The sequence below is a fragment of the Podarcis erhardii genome, assembly GCF_964252035.2.
Source record: "Podarcis erhardii genome assembly, chromosome: 13".
Classification (NCBI taxonomy): Eukaryota; Metazoa; Chordata; class Lepidosauria; order Squamata; family Lacertidae; genus Podarcis; species Podarcis erhardii.
The window spans coordinates 32026959-32047259 of NC_138502.1; the positions used below are offsets into that span (position 1 = coordinate 32026959).

The 20301-nt window shown below is 41.8% G+C and overlaps 1 protein-coding gene and 1 long non-coding RNA gene across 8 annotated transcripts in view; one reads left to right on the top strand and one right to left on the bottom strand.

Annotated features, from left to right (window-relative positions):
- Positions 1 to 20301, bottom strand: part of SKAP1 (src kinase associated phosphoprotein 1) — a 314733-nt gene that overhangs the window by 107210 nt on the left and 187222 nt on the right. The gene's annotated exons all lie outside the window — the stretch shown is intronic.
- Positions 1120 to 18387, top strand: LOC309328339. Of its 2 annotated transcripts, none has more exons than XR_014150792.1 (4): positions 1120 to 1387; positions 8120 to 8657; positions 10033 to 10102; positions 17987 to 18387. It is a non-coding gene; the product is annotated as an uncharacterized lncRNA (long non-coding RNA). The 2 variants fall into 2 exon arrangements; XR_014150793.1 differs by lacking the exon at positions 1120 to 1387 and adding an exon at positions 4215 to 4411.

Consider the following 20301-nt stretch of genomic DNA (forward strand, 5'->3'; position numbering starts at 1 on the left):
TGGTTTTGAGGATTTGTGTATTGTCCTTGAATCCAGGTATTTGATTTGAGCCAGAAGTCATATTTCCCACACCTCAACATCAATGTTTAGCCAAACTAAATGAGAGCTGAAGTCATCCTCAAGAGCAGTGTACTTCCTTGTGAATACCCTATTCATGAAATATGCATACCTGGAAGGGGAAAAGATGCATAACTTCTAGGCTTCTGCCCCTGCATAACTCAAACCTGAGAAATCAAGTACTGCCTGAAAACGGCTTTAGAATTATAGCCAAGCACTGACAAGTAGCTGTACTTTGTGTATTTCTATGATACTATCAAAAAATAAAACTGGGAGGCTCAAACCTTACATATACCTTTTGTTTGTACATTGTCTCTGTTATCCTTCAAATGTTACAGCAAAGGCACAACCCAGACCCTGAGATTTTTCTTTCAAAGAACCAGTGTGGGTTGTGGGAGAGCTGGATCAGGACAGTGATGCTGGGGGAAGGGGACTTTAACTTCCCCCCTCACAAAGTTCTATTCCAAATGGGGGGGAGACAGGCATGTCATGTGCATGAGATGAAATGCTCTCATTGGGGACCCCAATTCTGACCACAGCAGGACACAGAAGGTTAAAGCACCACATACCATGGTTCCTAACTGGCTGAACCTGCATATCTCAATGCCGGCTCTTTTGAGAGAAAAAAGACATGCACTTAAGGAGGGCAAACCATGAGATTCATGTCATGTGTTGTTTGGTCCTCACCTATGGATCTACTTGTTAGTTCTTGCTATAATGCTGAGAAGCAGTCTTCCGTGGGCACTGAACATGAATCTATCATTCTAAGACCTGGATAATGCTGACTCTCACAGCTAAGAAATGCCCAGTGCCCAGAGTAGGGAGCAAGTTCCCAGTTGGCCCATGAATAGCAGAAGACACAGGCAACCTGATTCAAATTCTTCTGAAACTTGTCATTGACAGCCAGAGTAGTATTCTAGCTAAGAGAGTGAGCTTTGAAACATGAGGTCTCTGCATCCTAGCTCTGCCAAGGCCCCACTAAATGGCACAATGCAACTACAATTTCACAGCCTCTAAACCAGCTGCAAAATGGAGAAAATACTATCTGTTGTAAGGATTACGGATGTAATGTACGTCAAGCACTTTGACTACTCAAAAAGTGTTGTATTAATTGCTTATTTTCATCCTCCTCAGATGGCTGCAAGCAACCCCCTTTTCTCATCTTTTTGCTGACAAGGACATCATTCATCACGGTATTTCTAAAGGATTATCAAGAGACTCACAGCCTGCTTACATGACTCTGGAGAAAAAGTGTACCTCTTATCTTCCAGTAACAAAAAAAAAAAAGGGCAGCAGGGCTTGAGGAAAGGGCAGCCAACACCTGCAGGAGGTGTGTCTCTTGCCAGCTCTCATTTCTATCCCCCAACACCTCTGTCTGAACCATTTCTGCCTCTTCTGGGTGAGTAGATCGGGGAGGGGAGAGAGAGAGAGACAAAAAGTCACACATGATGGATTTGACCACCTTAATTAATGTAAACAAGGCAAAGTGGAACATCAAATAATGTCTTCAGCTGCTTGAAAGACAAGAGGAGTGGTGAAGGCAACACTGAATGAAAAGAGGAGGGCTTTTGATGTGTGGGCCAGCAGGTCCCCAGTTTGTAAATAAAGATGGCCTCATATCGCAGCTTATCCAAATATTTTCATTTACCATTACAAGCTGAGAGAAAAGGTTGATGGGCTTGGACTCTTCAACTTTCAGCCTTCACCATGCAGCCCTCAAGGGAGGAGAGAAGGGAAATAGAGGAGAGAGACAGAGATGCACACAGGTTGCTTCGGTTCCCCATTTGCACATTGTAATTGCTTCATATATAACCATTTCAACATGGCTGCCCAAGAGCATAAATTGCCCAGAGTATTTCCCAGTTTAGCATAGGTTCTGGCCCTTCAGCAGCCAAGTCTATTGTCATTCTTCTTCCTCTTATTTGGCGATCACTTGTAGCAGAGTAAGATTGTCTTCCATAAACATGGTTTTAGCAATGAGTCCGTAAGTGACTGTGGAGGCCAATTCTGGATCCACACGTCCTTCTACAGTGGGGACATCGGGAGTTGATCATGGTGTGGATTTGCCAAGCGTGCCTTCTTCTTAGCACATTTCTCCCTTGCGTTTCTCTCTTGTCATAGCATCCCCTAAGCCTGGTATGGCAAAGACTGAAAGAGTTCAAGCCTGTCACCCCTTCTGACTGCTGTTAAAGAGAACTGCTATAAATAAGGCATGTTGTCCAAATCTGCTCACCTAAAAGCTAACGGGAGCTGTGGGGGGTGGTGAGACATCTTAAATAGGCTGCTAACTAAGGAAGATTGCTGCCACACAATTTGGCCATGAGCCAAGCCAGTTACAAAACTGCAAGAACCATCATGCTCATGCACGCTCCACATTCTCCCTGCTGATCAGAATTAAGAATACCAGCCAAAGGGCAAGGCATTATACAACAGTCTATGATAAACTTTGACAATACTTCTCCTGAGGTAGTTAATAAATTATGTTACCTTGGATTCATGGTGACTGACAATTTATCACTTAATTTGTCACTTGCATCAGGAAAGAAACTATCACTTTAGGCAGATTTACAAAGTGGGCCTGAAATAATACTAAACTAACCATCAGAACAAAGATACTGACCTAACAGTCCTGTATCTGTGGCACCTTGCTTATATATGGCAGCATGCCCCAGACCACCATTGGTTGCCAAGAGAAGGAAACATCTTCCATCTTGGATGTTTATGTCATATCCTTGGCATTTCCTGCCAAGATAAGATCACCAGTGCAGACAGCCTCACCAACGTTAACCTGCCAAACACTCGTTTTCTCTTCTGAAGCTGGCTGTGTTTGGTCTGGGAACTTGCATCACTTGCAACAAGAAAAGGAGGTTGCCCCATTGTCTTGATAGAAATAATATTGCAAATGTGATCTCAGAGGCCTTGAGACAAATATCAAATTGTAGAAACGTCTTACAAATAACAGGAACACTGTGTGTCACAGGCTCTGGTTGGCACACAAAAGCTGTGACATGAAATGACTCCTACCACATGAGAACAAGGGCAGATATATGAAGAAGAGTGGCAGTCATGATTTACTCGCTGAGGGTTAACTGTGACAGGTCTTCCTAATCTAGATTGGCCTCTTTGCTTCAGCTACCAAAAGAAATGTATTCTGATGTAATCCAAGTCATTCAGAAGAATATTTCAAATATTGTCTTCCCAAGGTAGACAGGTGCCAACAACATGCCACAGAACTCTTAGTAATTTCTAATATAGGCAAGTAATGTCTTGGCAAGGAGTAAAATGTGTCTCCTCTATAACACCTACCATGCTCTTGGCACTAAATAAATCAATACAGAGTTGGTAGCTTCTTTACTAATGTTGAATGCTCATGCTTTGATTGAATCTCTTGCAGGAGAATTGGGATGGGGTGTGTGTGTGTGTGTGTGTGTGTGTGTGTGTGTGTGTTTCATTCTCTCTCTCTCTTTATGCTTTTCCAGTTTTCTGATTACACATCAACTTTTCCTATCATACAATATTTCTGTGCAGACTTCCCAACCCAACACTCTGACGCATTCTAGATAAACTTTGTTCTTGCTGTATATCAATTACTTTGTCCACTCTATTTTTCCTCTTGCATTCATTCATTGCAATTAGCTGTTGCTCATAAAGTTACCCCTACTTGAAAACTGATTTTTAGTATCATATATTTTTAAATACTCCCCAAAGCATTCCCACTCGTCCCTCGTTTGTCTGTCATTCTGGTTCCATATTTTGGCTGTCACATTTGTTAATTCTGCAAAAAGTTCATGCAGCCATTGTTCTTTTGTAGGAATCAGGTTGATTTTTAATGGCTCCAGCAAGGCTGGCACTGGGTGGATTTCCTCTGGGTTTTAATTATGTTGTGATCTTATTGCCATGCTAATTTTGCATTTATTTTTGCTACTGCCAAGATTCTTAAAGAGTAGAATTCAGTTTGACTATAGAGGTCCTTTCACCTCAAATATTATTCTGAATATGGCTAGCCTTAACGAAATCCATGCGCTTTAGAAAAATGCTTGGGTTTGACTAATTCTTCAGGGAAGGGAGTTCCAGAAACGTTAATCCTGAAGGTAGGTAGGAGTAAATGCTACATTTCTTTTCTCTTTTTTGCCCAGAAGATGTACTCGAATTCAATTAGAGCCAAAGGGGGAGAGCTGTTGTATCATAAATATCCTGCGCCTTCCCAACCTGACACCAGGGCTGCGTTTCAGGTCTTTAAAAACACATCTGTAGGAAATCAAGTACTTCCATTGGCTCCTTTGGCATATTTACGGTTGTTGGGAAGGGGCTCCCGGGCAAAAACCTGACTGACTTATAAGGAGACTAGCACAAGGTCAGTACATGGATGGACAAAGCTACAATCTCTCTCTCTCATTTCCCTTGCTCTGGTCTAGTTCTTGTTGAATGGACGGGACCATTTCAGGCTGTAACTTGGGGATCACATGCCAAAATGTTTCCGGGGGGGCGGGGGCAGCGGTGCTTTCCTACCCATAGAAAACTTGCTTGCTAGGAAGAAGGGGAAGTAAGAAACCCTCTTTCTAGCATCCTAGTTTTTTCTAATGGAATAGACTTCAATTATGTGAACCTCCATCTGCAGTCTGAAGTGGTACACCTAAGAGACAGGTTTACCACACTGGCAAGAAACACTGGTGTATCCAATCAGCTCATGGTGCTGTTGGAAGTTAAGGGCACTGCCTCACTGAGGCCTCGCTAGTCTGCTCAAAGCAGCCTTCTTTGCCAGGAGCCTCTCAATGGATTGAAAATGAGGCAATTCCAGAGCTGAAGGATGCAGTTCCAAAGTGTTGCCACAGGGAAGCACTATAAGATTAGGATAGTTCCCTTCCCTCTGCTCACTATTAACTCCTGGAAGGTACCAAAATATCTAAGGCAATATCTTGTGTCAGATCAGTTTCTGTTGGTGTAAGAAAAGTTCCACAGAAATCTCTTATAAAATCAATGGCAGTGAAAGATCTCTAAAATGAGAAGTACTAAGGCTGAGTCTTGACAGATGTCATGCATTTTGTAATGGGAGATCCCTTACCACTAACTAATCACAGCCAGTCTCCATGTGCCTCAGACTGGAGCCTTCATTTCGGATGTGTCTGAAAAAATCTCAGTAATATGGAGTATGGGTCTCATCCAGACTACAGTTTTATTGTGGATGTATGAAGCAACATGTTGTTGGTTTATTAATACATTAATAGTGTATCGGAAATAAATTTATACTGGACCGTTGACACACCATCCCACAGTATCAGTTGCTCTACAGGGCTTCCCCAGTGCTCCTGCATTATTTCATCCACACTTTAACTCCACCTTTGAACTCCACCTATTCCACTGCCTGTATTCCTGCCACTCCCAGCTTCTCCCCCATCCCCCTCAAGAACAAGGCACTAGTAAGTTGTGCTCTGCTGCCATATTGTTACACACCACTCCAAGCTCCAAGTGGTGCAAGATTCTAGGGATTCCATGCACTTACCCAGGATTCATGTTTCTTTTTGGAAATAAGGCACAATGGAGACTCTGGTGTCTTTATGATATATGGCTTATTTGCACATGTATACAACCCGAGCCTATGATGGAGGGGTTCACAGCATTAACACCTCAAAAGGGTCATGTTTCTCCCATAGCTGCAGTCTTAGATTTAGACAGAAATCAAATATCATGTTCTGACTCTTTCTGCAGCTTGTTGCTTTTCTTCTGGTTCACATCTCACTCCTCTTTCAACTCTAAACTACGGCTTTGTCCTTCTAGCTATCTAAGAGTTGAATGAGCGGCTCCGTTCATTTGCCAGCTGGTTCAGAGCCTCCTTTCATTTCTTCTCTTAGTGGCCCACCTCCCAGGCAATCACCTCAAGAGGAAGCAAGTCTGCCTTATATATTGCCAGGGACTGGGCAGATGAGGAGGAGTGGTGGAGACCACCACCCCAAGAGCCTTCCAGAGAGAAGGAAGGGGGAGAGAGTATGGACCTGGAATCATGGTGGTTTGAGATGGAACATACCCCAGAAGAAGAAAGGAGCTGGGAAATAATGGGTGATGAAGAACAGGAGCAAGATAGCAGGTGCACCAGCCCTGAACAGAGACAGGAGTCAGATGTGTTAGAAACAGTTCTGAACCAAGTGATATGCTGTCTCTGGAGAGTATGTTAGAGCCACCTCCTTCCACTAGGACCAGACGTGGCCTTCGTGACTCAGAGCAGAAAGCCAAACAGAGACAGAGGGATTCCCTTAGCAGCTGCTGTAGGCAGCAAGAGGGGTCTGAGGGCTAAGAAGTAACTGCAAGGGGGTTGGAGCAGCACTCTGAGCAACTTTGGCTCAAGCTTGAGGGTGTACATTTCATGTTTTCCTGTGTTTCTGTGGATTAAAATAAAAGAACTGAAAGAAGCTCTCTGCATCTCTGATTTCACTAGGCAGTTAGCCAGCAAGCTGTTGACAGCACCCCTGACATATATTAACACTTGCTGGATCCAGGGGTTCAGTAAACTAGCCTGGTTTGATTAGCTCTTAACAGTTGCTGGATCTAGGGACCAGAAGGTTGATTAGATTTTAACACTTCCTGAATCCAGGGATTAAAAGAGTCTGGCTTCCACAAGCTCATAACACTGTTTTCATTAGTACAATTGTTACTTTTTATATTTAGGCTGCAATTGCTTGGCGAAACCATGCTTATACAGGAATGCCAGTATATGACATCAACAAGAAGTATGTGCAAAGGCAAAACAGTAGAGGCTACTCCTCTGTGTGTAAGCTATTTGCACTATGGCATTTTGCCACCATATTTTCATTTTTACACTTCTAAGGATTTTTATGTTCAGACTGTGATTGCTGCATTAAACCTTTGCTCACTTCCACACAAAAACCCACAAGGATGGTGATACCATCAACAGGAAGTATGAGGGACTGGCTACATCATAAAGAAGTGAATTTAATTTGGCACATTTCCAAGGCACCTTAACACTATAATGCAACAGAGGAGGACCCCCCCTCCCCAATCAGAACATTAGTAGTGCAAAAAGCTGCAGGGTTTCAGCAGGAAACTACAGCCCATTCACCGACTATTCATGAAGCATTACAACCACCCGGATAATTTTGTGGGTGCAAATAGTATTGAACATGGGGTCACGTATAACTACCCCAATACCATCAAGAGCACAGATTATAATGAATTAACAATAAAAAGGACATCTGAAGGGGCTCATGGCTGTGTATACAGAGATCACTCTTAACATTTTAAATTAATGTAGCCCACACAATACAAACATTGAGTACTAGTCAACCCAACAGAACAGGCTTACAGCAAGTAGGTGGTACTACTCTATTGATCAGTCAAAACCAGAAATCCTGACTCCTAGTATTTATTCCAGTTTTGGTAAATTCAGCTGTAGGAACTGATTTGCATAACTCCATTCCTTCCTATGTATAAAGAAGGCTCTGTGGTGTGAGTATTCAGACAAATAGAACTCACTGAGTGAGATTCTTGTCTGATAATAGGGGTGCTAGCAGTATTCATTCTTTGCAAATTCCATTATAAAGTGGCTTGATCCAAAACTCTCAGACGAATTATCCTTCCTCCCTTCCTATGTTGCACTTCTCCCAAGTTTCTGATGTAGTTCTTTTCTCAAAACAATATCAAAATGCATATTTTTGGATAGAATCAGGTTTATAAATGTGTATTTTGACAGAAAATATGTTTAAAATTATGTATTTGAATATCCAAAAGCATATTTTGGTGCTGATTTAAAAACAAAAAAACATGAACAGGATAGAATAAAAATATTCAAAACAGACATGGAGCAGAAATAGAATGATCCATTCATTTGAGGTTCTTAGTGGAAATCTCAAGTCCCTGGGAAGACACTTGTGTCCCTTTCCTCAAGGAAATTGTTGTAGCACTTTTCAAACCAAATTCTACACACTAATGCCAGAATCATTTGTTAAATCAGGGAGTTTCCAGCAGAATGAAATGCTACGGAGTTCTTAATAACCTATAAAATATAAAAACCCTTTCAGGACTTAATCCCAAAACTTATTTTCAATTCCAGGACTTGGCCATTGAACACATGGAGTTCTAATAAAGATGACAGCCCCGTGGAGCATGTGAGGAGTACCTTTACTCACCTCTAAGTAGCTAGCCAAGCATTTGGAATCAGGAAGTAATATTTCCTAGGCAATTCACATTTAAGAAGTACTAGAGATTATGTTCCCACTCTAGGAGAGCTGCTCAATTTCCTTAAATTAGCAGAATATTCTCTAGCTGTGAAATTTCAGGTCTCAACTCACTGAAATTGATTTTTACCCTGATGAAGGGTTTAGTATGTTTTATCCAAGAAGGGTGAGCTAGAGAGAGATCCTGCCTCTCTTTTTCTAACAATAACTTTTCTCTGTTGACAACACTTTTTTGCCTTTTTGTAGACTTTCTGAAAACTGCTGAATTCAGCTACCTTTTCAATACCTACTTTTCCAAACCTTTGGGATGCGGGAGAGATATGAATAAGAACTCTGATTAAAGACAAAACATTATCAGCAAAAAGCAATAAAAAAATTGATCTTGTTTCCTGAATCCTACCTCTCAAAATATAAGTAAGTGACAAGGCTGCATAAAGAATACTGGATTCAAAAGCAGGAAGCCCTTCCTATTACCTGTTCAAAACCTGATAACACAATAAATCCAGGATGATGTTATAGATCAGTGCTTTATTATAAGCCATTAGTATGTGGCTATCTCTCTGAAAAGATCATCAGTGTTCACAAATCAGCTTTTTATCCAAGATTTCAGACCTTAAAATATGACATTCAGGAGAAATGACTAAGCCTTAAAAAGGACTCTCTAAAGTCAGGTTTCATACAGTGTGAATTGAAATGGTAACTCACAAATAACCCAACTGAAGGTTTCACTCAGAGACCCCCAACTCCCCCCCTCTCTGTGTGTGTACACAGGATACCGCTAACCTGGTATGTGAAAGAACTGTTGATAGATGGGAACAGGTACCTAATATACTGATGATGGATACTTACAAATGACCTATTGACTAGTATTTCAGTTGCAGAAACAGGTTTCTTTCTGGAAAAGAATCTGCTGTATACAGCAGCCTATTGTGGGTGAGCAGCTAGGCCACAGAACCTCAAGAAGGCTGTATTCAGTGATGTTGAGTGGGAACTTTTTTAGAAAAAGGCCCTCTTGGCTGTAAATGCTGTGAATTCTCTCTCAATAAACTAAGGTGTACATATGTGTGAATAAACCATATTTCTAAGACACTGCAGTCTCCACTATGCCTTGATTTTTCAACGGAACCACAACCCTGGATGAGCACCTGGAACCTCCCTGGAATTTTGCTACTGCTTGGCAGAGACTGTGGGTGGTGTGTAACAATAGGAAGATTCTTTTCTGTGGTCCCTTCCCATGTACCTGTTTATTGAGCAACCTGAATTTGTTGGCACGTGACTGAATCCCAGCCCCAAATAGTGAAAATTGGAAAGATTAACCCCATTAGTTCCTGATTGCTGGAGCAGAGAGAAACCTAGAGCCGTGTGTTTGTGTGTGTGTGTGTGTGTGTGTGTGTGTGCGCATGCGTGTGTGTGTGTGTGTGTGTGTGTATACCTTTTAAGTTGAATGAGGAAAGCATGATGCTCACTGATTTATCTCGAGAGATACGGGCCATTCAGTGTTTCAATCACAGGTATATATAAGCACACCAAAAACATATTGGAGCAAAACATACAAATGATATTCACTAGATTTTGCAGGCAGCCATCTAAGGTTAGTTAACTGTAAATCTCCCTACTTCAATGAGGTGAATCCAGGCAATACTGCACTGTTCTTTCTGTCTGCAACCAAAAGGGCTACGTACAATGCTGATTGGCTGGCCCTTATGATACACCTTTCTGTCAATCACAAAAGTACCTTCCTGGAGTAACTGATTTCCTCTTCTTCTTCACCCCTCCCTGCATAATTCAGATTTCCACCCCCACTATAGAAGTGTTAGGAGCAAGCCACCATTCCTCTGCATCCAACTGCATCCATGACAGTATGTTCACTGATTAAATATTTCTTCAGCATGTAAAAAACAAAAAAAGCAAACTTGACCACCCCACAAGAGAATAAAATGCCAGCTTGTTCCCAGAATCATGGACTAGAATCTTTTCCCTTGCTTCTAAAGTCAATGAAGGGGCCATCCCTGTCAGGAAAATGTGGGATTGTGGGAGGAACAAATATTTTAAATTCTGGTTTGCTCCCCCCCCCCCACTAGAACCAATCTTGTGGGATTTCATCACAATCCTTTCACTATTTGTATGGTAAAAACAGCAAGAAATAAAGTCTAGCGTAGGAAATGGAAGTGCCAGTGAGACAGGCCCAGGGTCTCAACTAACATGGACATCTCAAAGAGAACAAGGCTGCATAAGCACCACACATTTAAACCACTTTTAAAGCATGTGATTCCCCCCCCCCTCAAAAAAAAAAAATCCTGGGAACTGTCATTTACTCTCTCACAGAGTTACAATTCCCACCCATAACAAACTGCAGTCTAATTTCACAACCATCAAAAAGTCTAATTTCACAACAATCCTGTATTGTTAAAAAGCACTAACATAGGATAATGCTGGAGCTGGCTCTTAGATACTATCTTCAACCATGTTTGTTACATAGAAAAAGAGGGAAAGTTAAGAGATGCTGAGATTCTTGAAATGCACCTCATAAATGAAGAACTTCAGGCTGAACAGTCCCAGTGAACTCTGAAAGTCATAAAATGTATGGATTATCAGTTATGATTTGACAACAGAGGGAATCTGGTAGGCACTGAGTGATTGAAAAAGTTCTGAAAATAAAGCAAAAATTGCTCAAAACATCAAAGGTGGTGTATTCATAAACAACTACTTTTGGTCTCATTTCAAAGTATATAAACCAAGTGAATTCTGGACTCTTTGAACAGAGAAAATGTGGCAACAGCCTGGTGCTCATCTGAGACCTCTTGAAGAAAGCAATTCCAAGTTTTATTTACCTAGAAGGAAGGAATGGATGTTCATGCCCAAAGTCAGCAAATTAATTGCTGCACACCTGTATTTTATACACTGGGTGTGCGCAAGAGTTGAGGCAGATGGTGCTTCCAGATGGGGGCTTTATATCACAAATGGGTTACTTAGATCTAATTTTCATGGGTGTGTGATTGACACATTAGCTTGCACATATTCTGTTTTTCAGTCTTGGATAGTTATTCATATTCCACTGCTTGCTATCCACAGCAGTGGGCATAACTTAACCAAATGTATCTGGGCTGTATTTTTTTAAATTTTTTTTTTTTTTTGGTCCCTCTCCTCAATCACCCCTACCCTGCCCACCTGTACTATTTTTAGTTCTGGGCCAGCCCTTGGTCATCATATTTTACAACAGGCAAAATTGGAGGCTTCCTTTTTTGGAGTGGGGAGCAATATCCAGTTGCAGTTGTTTGGTGTGTGTTTTTTTAAAAAACAAACAAGCATGGAAGACTTGCAGAAGAGTGATATTTAGCTATATCAATCTGCTGTATGGTTTGATGCAGTATGTTGGAAAACATACTGATGAGTTTACACAGCACCGGGAACTACAGATGTGTAATGGGTTACATTTGCTTACTGTGATAAAGGGAAACTGACATTTTGATGGTGGTGTCATGTGGACGCTGTGAAACTCTTGTGTGTATGAGCAGTACCAATTCCATAATAACTCTAGTTTGCCCCCCAAATTTAGCCTTGATGAGGTTCACTGTGCATTTTTTGGTTGACATTTTCCGGATACACACATATTCAGCTAATATGTACTGCTTCATATGATATTCACTGTCATTTGCTATTTGTGAACATCTCCCCCTTTGCTATTGACCTATTTTTTCTGCAATGCAGTTCTCCAACAGAACAGTGTGCAGAAATGCCGATATTGGGGGTGGGGTGCATAAAAAGAGGCAATCAGCATTGAATTCAGAGACTACTCTGTATATACTTTGTAGAATGAAGGCAGAGGAAGTACAGCTGACCCTACAACAGGAAACTTCCGCTTGCCCCACACTTTCTCTTGCCCTGCTGCTTTCCCCACCCCCTGGGTTGAAACCACTCTTTAGACTCAGTTGGGACAAACAGCATTTTGGGTTTCCCCCAGACTGCCATTTGTTCCAATCCATTACTAACGAACAGGGTTTCCCTTGGAAAGGAGTGGAGCAAGCAGAAACCTGTTTGGACGCGTGCCTAGAAAGAGTGTGTCAAGTCAAAAACCACTCGGACCCATGCTTTTAGGCACGGCAGAAGTGGAAATGTGGATGAGCCACACTTGTTTGCTCCACAAATGGGAGCAACCACAGCCTCAATCCTCACAACCTAAATTTCTAAGTGGAGGGAAGGTACACCTTGACTCTAGGACAACCTTCTTCAAGATGAATTCATCCATGTATTTGGGATGCAGAATAGGTTCTTTACTGAGGTCACACATAGGCTCTGAACTTCCTACCTTGGGGGCTCTACCTTGCCAGCTTTCTGGTGGCCTCTTTGAAGACTGGCATTTGGCCTTCCTAGCTCTTAATTCTAGCTCACCTGGCATACGAATCCTTGAATTTAAACTATTCTTATTGCTGTGTCTTCTTTATAAGCTGCTATTGCTTACTGCTACTGTGTCTTTTGTTGTACTTTAATGCTGATTTGTGAGCTATTTTAAACATTTTATTGGAAAGCCAGGATATAGTTATTTTAAATAAATAAGAAATAAATTTTGGATTAGAGGCAAGGGCACAGCTGCAGTATTTAGGTAGGCTTCAGTCCCCTGCTTCCTTGATTTTTATAAACAATTCACCACTAAAACTCAAGAGAATGAGTAATTTTCTGGCCGAGGTCAGTGCTATATTTTTAGAAGAAAGTGGTTTTAGCTCCAGCATGAAGGACTTTTCATTCTTTTTGAAGTTTCTCTGCTCAAGGAGGAGAGCTGCAAGTGCCAGTCAAGCTCTCTAACCTCCGTAAGCACCTCCTGGTACATTGCAAAAGATGGGGACAGCCACCAGTGCTTCTGCTGCTGCTGCTGCTGACGCCACACAAAGAATTTGTAACTCTGCATGTCGAGATGACATTTATAGGGCTCTCAAATTGGAAACTGTACATTTTATTACACTCCCTGTCAAAAAAATGCAGTTCCATCAGAGGTTAGAACGACAAGGGAAACCAACCAATCAATATTGGGGCCTCTAATATCTAGGCTGAACAAAAAATCATTAACCTGTTACTTTTATGATGGCGTTCTGCTTGAAATAAGGTACTTTAAAGTACTTTCCCATTCTCCAGATGATTTTTAAAGGAGAATCTTTCCTTTCTCCCTTCTTTTTCAGGCACCCATTGGGCTTAAAAGGCTCGTTGGGTGGGGAAGAAGCAGCATATTTTATTTATCCATTTTGGATTTTTCTATCACCAGCCCTATGGCTGTTAATGCATAACCAAACATCCCAGTGGCAAGGGAGTAGCAGTGGTGATATTTTTTTACTTCATCACTCAATTTGTGTGACGTAGATCAGGGAGAGTAGTTATACCTCTGGAACCAGACTAGTAATACAACCACTGGTGGTGTATACCTCTGGTAATGACAGGCAGAATTAGCAATGTTGTTTGGGATGAACTTGCACAATTGATGCATGCAAGACTTGCCACATTATCTTCTTGAACATGGTTTTCCCTTTTCTTACTTACAAGATTCTGCCTCACGAAACCTTAGAAAGTAAAGGTTCCTATTATGCAGTTATTATATTTCCCCCATCCCTTGAGGCCTCAAGATGTGAAAATCTCTCCAACTCCACACCATTCCTGGAGCATTCCTTCTTTTCAGAATTTATTTCCACCCCAGTGTATACCAGGGGTGGGGAACCTGTGGCCTTGCTATGCTGTTGGGATTCCAACTCCCATCAGTCCTTACCAGTAAGGCCAATGGCCAGGAATGATGAGAATTGTATTCCACTATAGTCCAGCAATATTTCCAGGGTACAGGTTTCCCTACCCCTCCTTGAGTACATCTAAGTCTTTAAAAAAAGGGGGGAGCACACCTAAATATTTAAAGTGTGGATGTGGCAAATAGGCGTTTGAAAACCTCAGACTTTCTTTGATATGTAACCCAGTTATTTACGAAATATTACTTGTGTATCTGCATAAACTATTTCATTGTACTTTTGGCTGCATACACACCAACCCATTTGTAGCACAAAAATGTAGTTTTTCTCAATCTAGAATTCTTCATGCTCATCCTCAACATGCTGCTTTCAATCTAGATTGATTCTATATCTTGCTGTCCACAAACTGCTTTTCAGGGGCAAACAAATATTCAATAGATCTAGATTGTGTGTAGACTGTGTAAAAAACAACAACATCCTAGTACTAAGTCTCCATTGATTCTATAAGAAAATGTTTGTATTCATATTTTGTGTTTTGTTCTGTTTTTGTCTTGTGCACCACATTTACTTAAATAAGTAAACAAACAGAGGTACAGTTGTCACTGAGCCAGGATGGTCAACATGTTAAACTGGATGGCACAGTGGCAGGCATGTTTCTTCCCACATAGCCATCTCATTCACATGCAAAGTAGTGGTGGGGTCTTAATTTAAGAGTACAAGGTTTCCAAGGGAGAGGGGGTGCTGTCAGAACACCCACCCACACCCGTGCATTCATTCTTCTCAGGTGCTTCAGATAGTTTCCCCTTGCGATGTGATGTTGCTGAAATTCATGATTACTTATTTCAGTATACAAATTTGTCCAGCTTGTAATGTTACGCTGCATTACAAATTGAGCATCATTTCCCTGAGATGTCTTTCTCCAAGTCTACACATGGGTTGTCAGAGTTCAGCAGACCAGGTGCCCAGAGCCAGCTGCTCTGCAGAAGAGTCATGTACACAAGTCCTTTAATACCATTTACTCTTGAACTACAAAAAACAGCCATGCCATAGCTAGAGTTACAGGGAGTGGTTTTAGGACAGATGAGACCAAAGTAGCACACAGCACCAACAGCATGTGCCGCATTAGGAGCGGAGTGAGATCTCCAGGAAAACAGGTGAGCTTCACCCTCCCAATGCTCACTGAGAAAACTTTTAGATAACACTTCCAAAGAAAGTCACCGGGAATCTGACTGTAACTACTCTTTCACTTATGGCATTAAGAGCTGGGAAGGGGAGAAGTTGTTGAAGAAACTGACAGTGGGGAGGTGAAGCATGGGACAGAACAGGCTGAGCACTTCTCCAGGGGTGGCCCATCCTGTTTTGCTGCCTGAGGTGAAACAGGAAGGTGCCCCCCACCTCTGCCTTGCTTACCAGGGTTGTGTAGCAGCAGTGGTTTCTGTAGAGATCTTGTGGCACTCTCACAACATCTTGCCAGAAGCTGCAGCCATGTGATTCCTGCAGTGGCAGGTGGGGTGCCTGCAGGGGCACTGCCTCATGGGCTTCTGCCACCTGAGGCAACTGCTTCAGTCCACCTCATGAGCAGGCCAGCCCTGCACTTCCCCCTCCAATATGCACTTTTTAATGTTAAAGTAAAACACTTGAACCCCACTGCTATATATATGAACAGGCTAGACACGTGAATTATGACCCTGTCACACCTTAACTTTGTTCTATGGCTTCCTGTTTAATGTACACACATTAGCAAATCCAGGTTTCTTGAACTGGATGGAATGGCCCCATGGCTCCCTTTCCTACCTGTCAAAGAATATGTCTTATTTGTGTAAATGGTAGTCAGAGAAAGAAGGCCCCTGCTGACTCTGAACCTTAACCGTGTTGACTATCTAGCTCATGTCATTTACAGATTCTATAAGACTCCTAAGCCCCATAAGACTGGCTTCTTCCAAAACTTCTGGAAAACATGATGGAGAGGGAAACTAAGAATTTGTTGCACTCCTGCAACTCTAGTGATCTCTCTTGTGTTTCCCCCACCCCCAATCCCTGCACACATTAGCCTCTCATTGCAGCAACATTCAGTGCTGTGAGAAATACTACCAACTTAATAGTAACAGCAGAAAAAATAAGGGAAACCTTACTAAGTTGGGGAAAATTCATGGTTAAGGCCACAAATGCTTAAGTGTGCTTAAGGTTGCCACATCAACATTTTAAAAATAAGGTATGTGGTGATGAAGAAAGACTCTCCCAAGAATACATAAAAAAATTTAAAAAATTGTCCAGTAGCACCTTAGAGACCAACTAAGTTTGTTCTTGGTATAAGCTTTCGTGTGCATGCACACTTCTTCAGATTTCATACATGCACATGAAAGCTTATACCAATAACAAACTTAGTTGGTCTCTAAGGTGCTACTGGACATTTTTTTTATTTTTATATATATTTCGACTGCATCAGACCAACACAGCTACCTACCTGAATCTCTCCCAAGAATGTCAGAGACAAAGCAAAATCAGATCCACCTGATTCCAACTGCAGATGCATAAGCCCTGATTTTTTTATGCCAACACCCTCTCCATTGACACTAGAAAAGAGAGCGCCGGACTTCAGTTTCTTCTTCATTTTATTCATTACGCCGGAGCTGCTCTACAGGCTCAAGTCTAAAATCTTCCAAGACCTCATATGAGACCAATCTAAATGCTTCAAAGTAACAAAGTTTCTTAACAGGAAACTTTTGCTTCCTGTCAGCAAGGTAAATAGATTACCATCATAAGATCACTATCACAAAACTTAGGTATACACACTAACCCATTTTAAACACAAAAATGTAGAATCATTCATGCTCCCCCTCAACATGTTGCTTTCAATCTAGATTGATTCTAGATCCTGCAGTCCACAAGGGTGGGGGCAACTCTGTGATTTTGTTTGATAACTGTCCCCTTGGTTAGGTTATCCATGCCTTTTCCTCCCCTCACATGCCCCAAGTGAATGATGAGCAAAGTGGTGGTCGCTATCTTGGTACAGGTCTAACTGCAACGCCATTGGTCAGATATGAATACAACTCCCATTGCCGAGACCGCCTACACCTGTTTTTATTTGTTTCAAACGGACACATTTATTTTCTGAATGAAACCAGTTTCTCAAGAAGCACTTTTCAGGGACAGAAAATATGGAATAGGTTTAGATTGTCTGTGGACTATACGGGGTTGGGTGGGGGACAGACAAGTACTCCATCTCCACTGAACCTAGAGTAAGATGTGTGTACGCAACCATATCCCAGCTTTTAAGAAAATATAGCTTTTAAAAAGCCTTTATAAAAAATGTGAGAGATGGGAGCTGTATCTAGAAGGCTCCATGATACTGAAAGCAGGCCCTCTGAGCTAGATCTTAAGGTACTGGCCGGATTATATGCAAACATTCATTTATATAACCTAGTCCCAAGCTGTTCAGGTTTTAAAAGTTAACAACCAGCACTTTGAGTTGTGCCCAGGATTGTATTGGTAAACAGTATTGGTTACAAAATCAGGATAGCATATTATGATTACCTGGCCAGCCCTCACCACAGCTTAGAGGCAGGATTCTGTACCAGCTGGAAGCTTCATAACAATTAAGCTCATAGACCAGGCATAGGAAACCTAAGGCCCGTGGGCCGGATGCGGCCCAATCGCCTTCTCAATCCAGCCTGAGGACAGCCCGGGAAACAGCGTGTTTTTACATGAGTAGAATGTGTGTTTTTATTTCAAATGCATCCCTGATTTATTTGTGGGGCATAGGAATTCATTCATTATTATTTTTTTCAAAATATAGTCTGGCCCACCACATGGTCTGAGGGTAAGTGGACCAGCCCACGGCTGAAAAAGGTTGCTGACCCCTGTCATAGACTGTCACTTCTCTTTCAGCCTAACCTACCTTACACGGTTGTTGTGAGATAAAACGTGATAAACTCTTCTATGCTGCCCTAAACATCTTGGAAGAAGAGTAGGATACAAACGTGAGAAATCAACATAAATCTGTTTTGGATTTTCACCCTGTAGGCTTGGATGCAGAACGTGCTAACGTTTAGAACCATTTGCATTTTGAAAGGGCAGCAAAAGGGATGAGGCACAGCAAAGTCACTGAGAAGGAAAAAAGAGAGAAGAGGAAAGGCAGATCAATTGGCACAATCCATCAAACCACAAGAAGTCTAAATAATCCAGGATATCAACCAGGCTGATATATAGCTGATTTCAACGAGAGGAACCCTTAACAAGGCAGCTGTTCCGATGGTTGCTGAATCACAAACTGTCTCAGCATACGCTGGATTGAGGCACGAGGGCTCAACTCCATTCATCACAGACCTGCCCTAATGACCGAGCTTATTAGTAAACATTCCATGGGCCTGACAATCCACAGCTGTGCATGGAGCAGGCTTCAGAGAGGCAGCTTCTGAATGTAAAAATAAAAAATAAAAAAATCTGAGTGTTGCCTTCCTGGCATTTATTTCAGTACTACTGAATATTGCCATAGCATCACTTTTGAAATACAATACAAGTGCTCCCTCCTTATGAAATAATTGCTGTGATCCAGAATGCAATCTGCATGCTGAAACAGGTTTCTTCAGGCTGGTAGACTATAACATGCATCAGTCCAAATAAAAAATTCATATAAATAAAGAGCCAGTTCCCATCAAACTCCAGCATCACACCAACAAATGGAACTCAAGGTAGAGTAAGGAGTGCAGCTATGTATATGTTGGTTCAAGTCTCTGTGGTTTCCCATAGCTCCACTGGGCAAAGAAAATGGGATGCAATCTAGGATATGGCTGAGGTGTGGCAAAAAGATACCTTCATCTCAGGGGCAGATACAGCTTCCACCCTACGGTCCCTACCTGCATCTCTGTACTTTCTTACATGATTCCCTCTAACAGCAAATTCAAGCAGCTGTTTTTAGGAGAAAGAGTTAAAACAGGGCCATTGAGAAAGAAGAGGGTAGTGCCAGCATGCTCAGCAGAATCCTTGGGTTTGCAGAACTACAAATAGTCTTTAAAAATCAAATGGGTAGCCTTAAACAAACAAATGAAATGCTGAGGAAAGATGCTATTCAGTTGCCATGGAAAGTTGAGAGTCAGTTGGTAAAGAAAAATGAAAATTTGGGGTGGGGAGTAGGGATGGTTTTAGTTTCTTTCAGTTTCTAAATCCAGTTCCCCACATTTCCACATCTGTTTGCATTTTTTTTTTCTTAAAAAGTCCTCATGAAAATTCATCAGCATTTTTGTGTGAATTTACCCTAATATATACATGTTTGTATGCCATTTTCACTCATGTATATTTTTCTACACATTTTTTGGAGAACTGTTTTTCAAAATTCAGAACGATGTGAAGTTGGAAGTGTGTGTGTTGTGGTTCTTGTATTGTTTTGGAAAGTGCAAATTAGATAGGTTCACTTTTAAATGTGAAATGAATCAAATTTCTTCCCCATCCCATGGGGAAAAGTGGAAAACACTGCTTGGAGGAAATGGTTGAGTGGAACTCTGCACAGAAATACTCCTGTAAAGTGAAAGGATACACTTAAACATTTGATTGGAGGCCTTACATGTATAAGTGAACAGGCTACCATTCATTTATAGGAGGAAAAATAAAGTACTGCACTAGGAGACAAAGTTGTGTTGGGAGCAAAACCTACTTGCCATTCTGAAAGAGGGCCCAAGAGGAAAGATACAATCTTTCCCTGTGCAATAGGGCACACAGAAACAAATGGCACCGTCCTACGCAGGCATCTATGTAACATACAGGCCCTCTCTCGACACACAATTATCACCTGTCATAAAGATAAGTACTTCAATAGGAAAGAATAAAAAAACCACAAGCCCTTCATTCCCTGTCCTGCTGAGGATGCCAACACCTCAAACATGTAGACAATGGTCAGGCATCCTTTGCAAAACACTTCAGAGCAGCTACAATGCAACATACAGTCCCTCACTTAGCAAAAGTTCCCTATCCCCCCACCTGGCCCCCTGCCCTCAGCCATGCACCTGCAGGTCTATAACCCATCGGATTAGCTGAAGGCTGCCTGATTGCTGCAGTTTCAATGGCTTGTTGAGACCATCGATTGCCGGTCATGTCACCAGGAGAAAAGGATTAATAACGGATTGCTCAGGTTGGCTCAATACTGCTGATAGCGCCTGACAAAACACCGTTAGTAGCACTCCCGCCGGGACACTCTCTATGTAGGGGAGCCACAAGGAACATCATTCATGGTTTTGCAGAACAATGATTAACTCCAGATCTTCGCGCCAGGGGTGGGGGGATGAGGGGAGTCTCAACAAATAGTTACTATTATTTCCAAATAAATTCTGCTCCTTGTGTTCAGT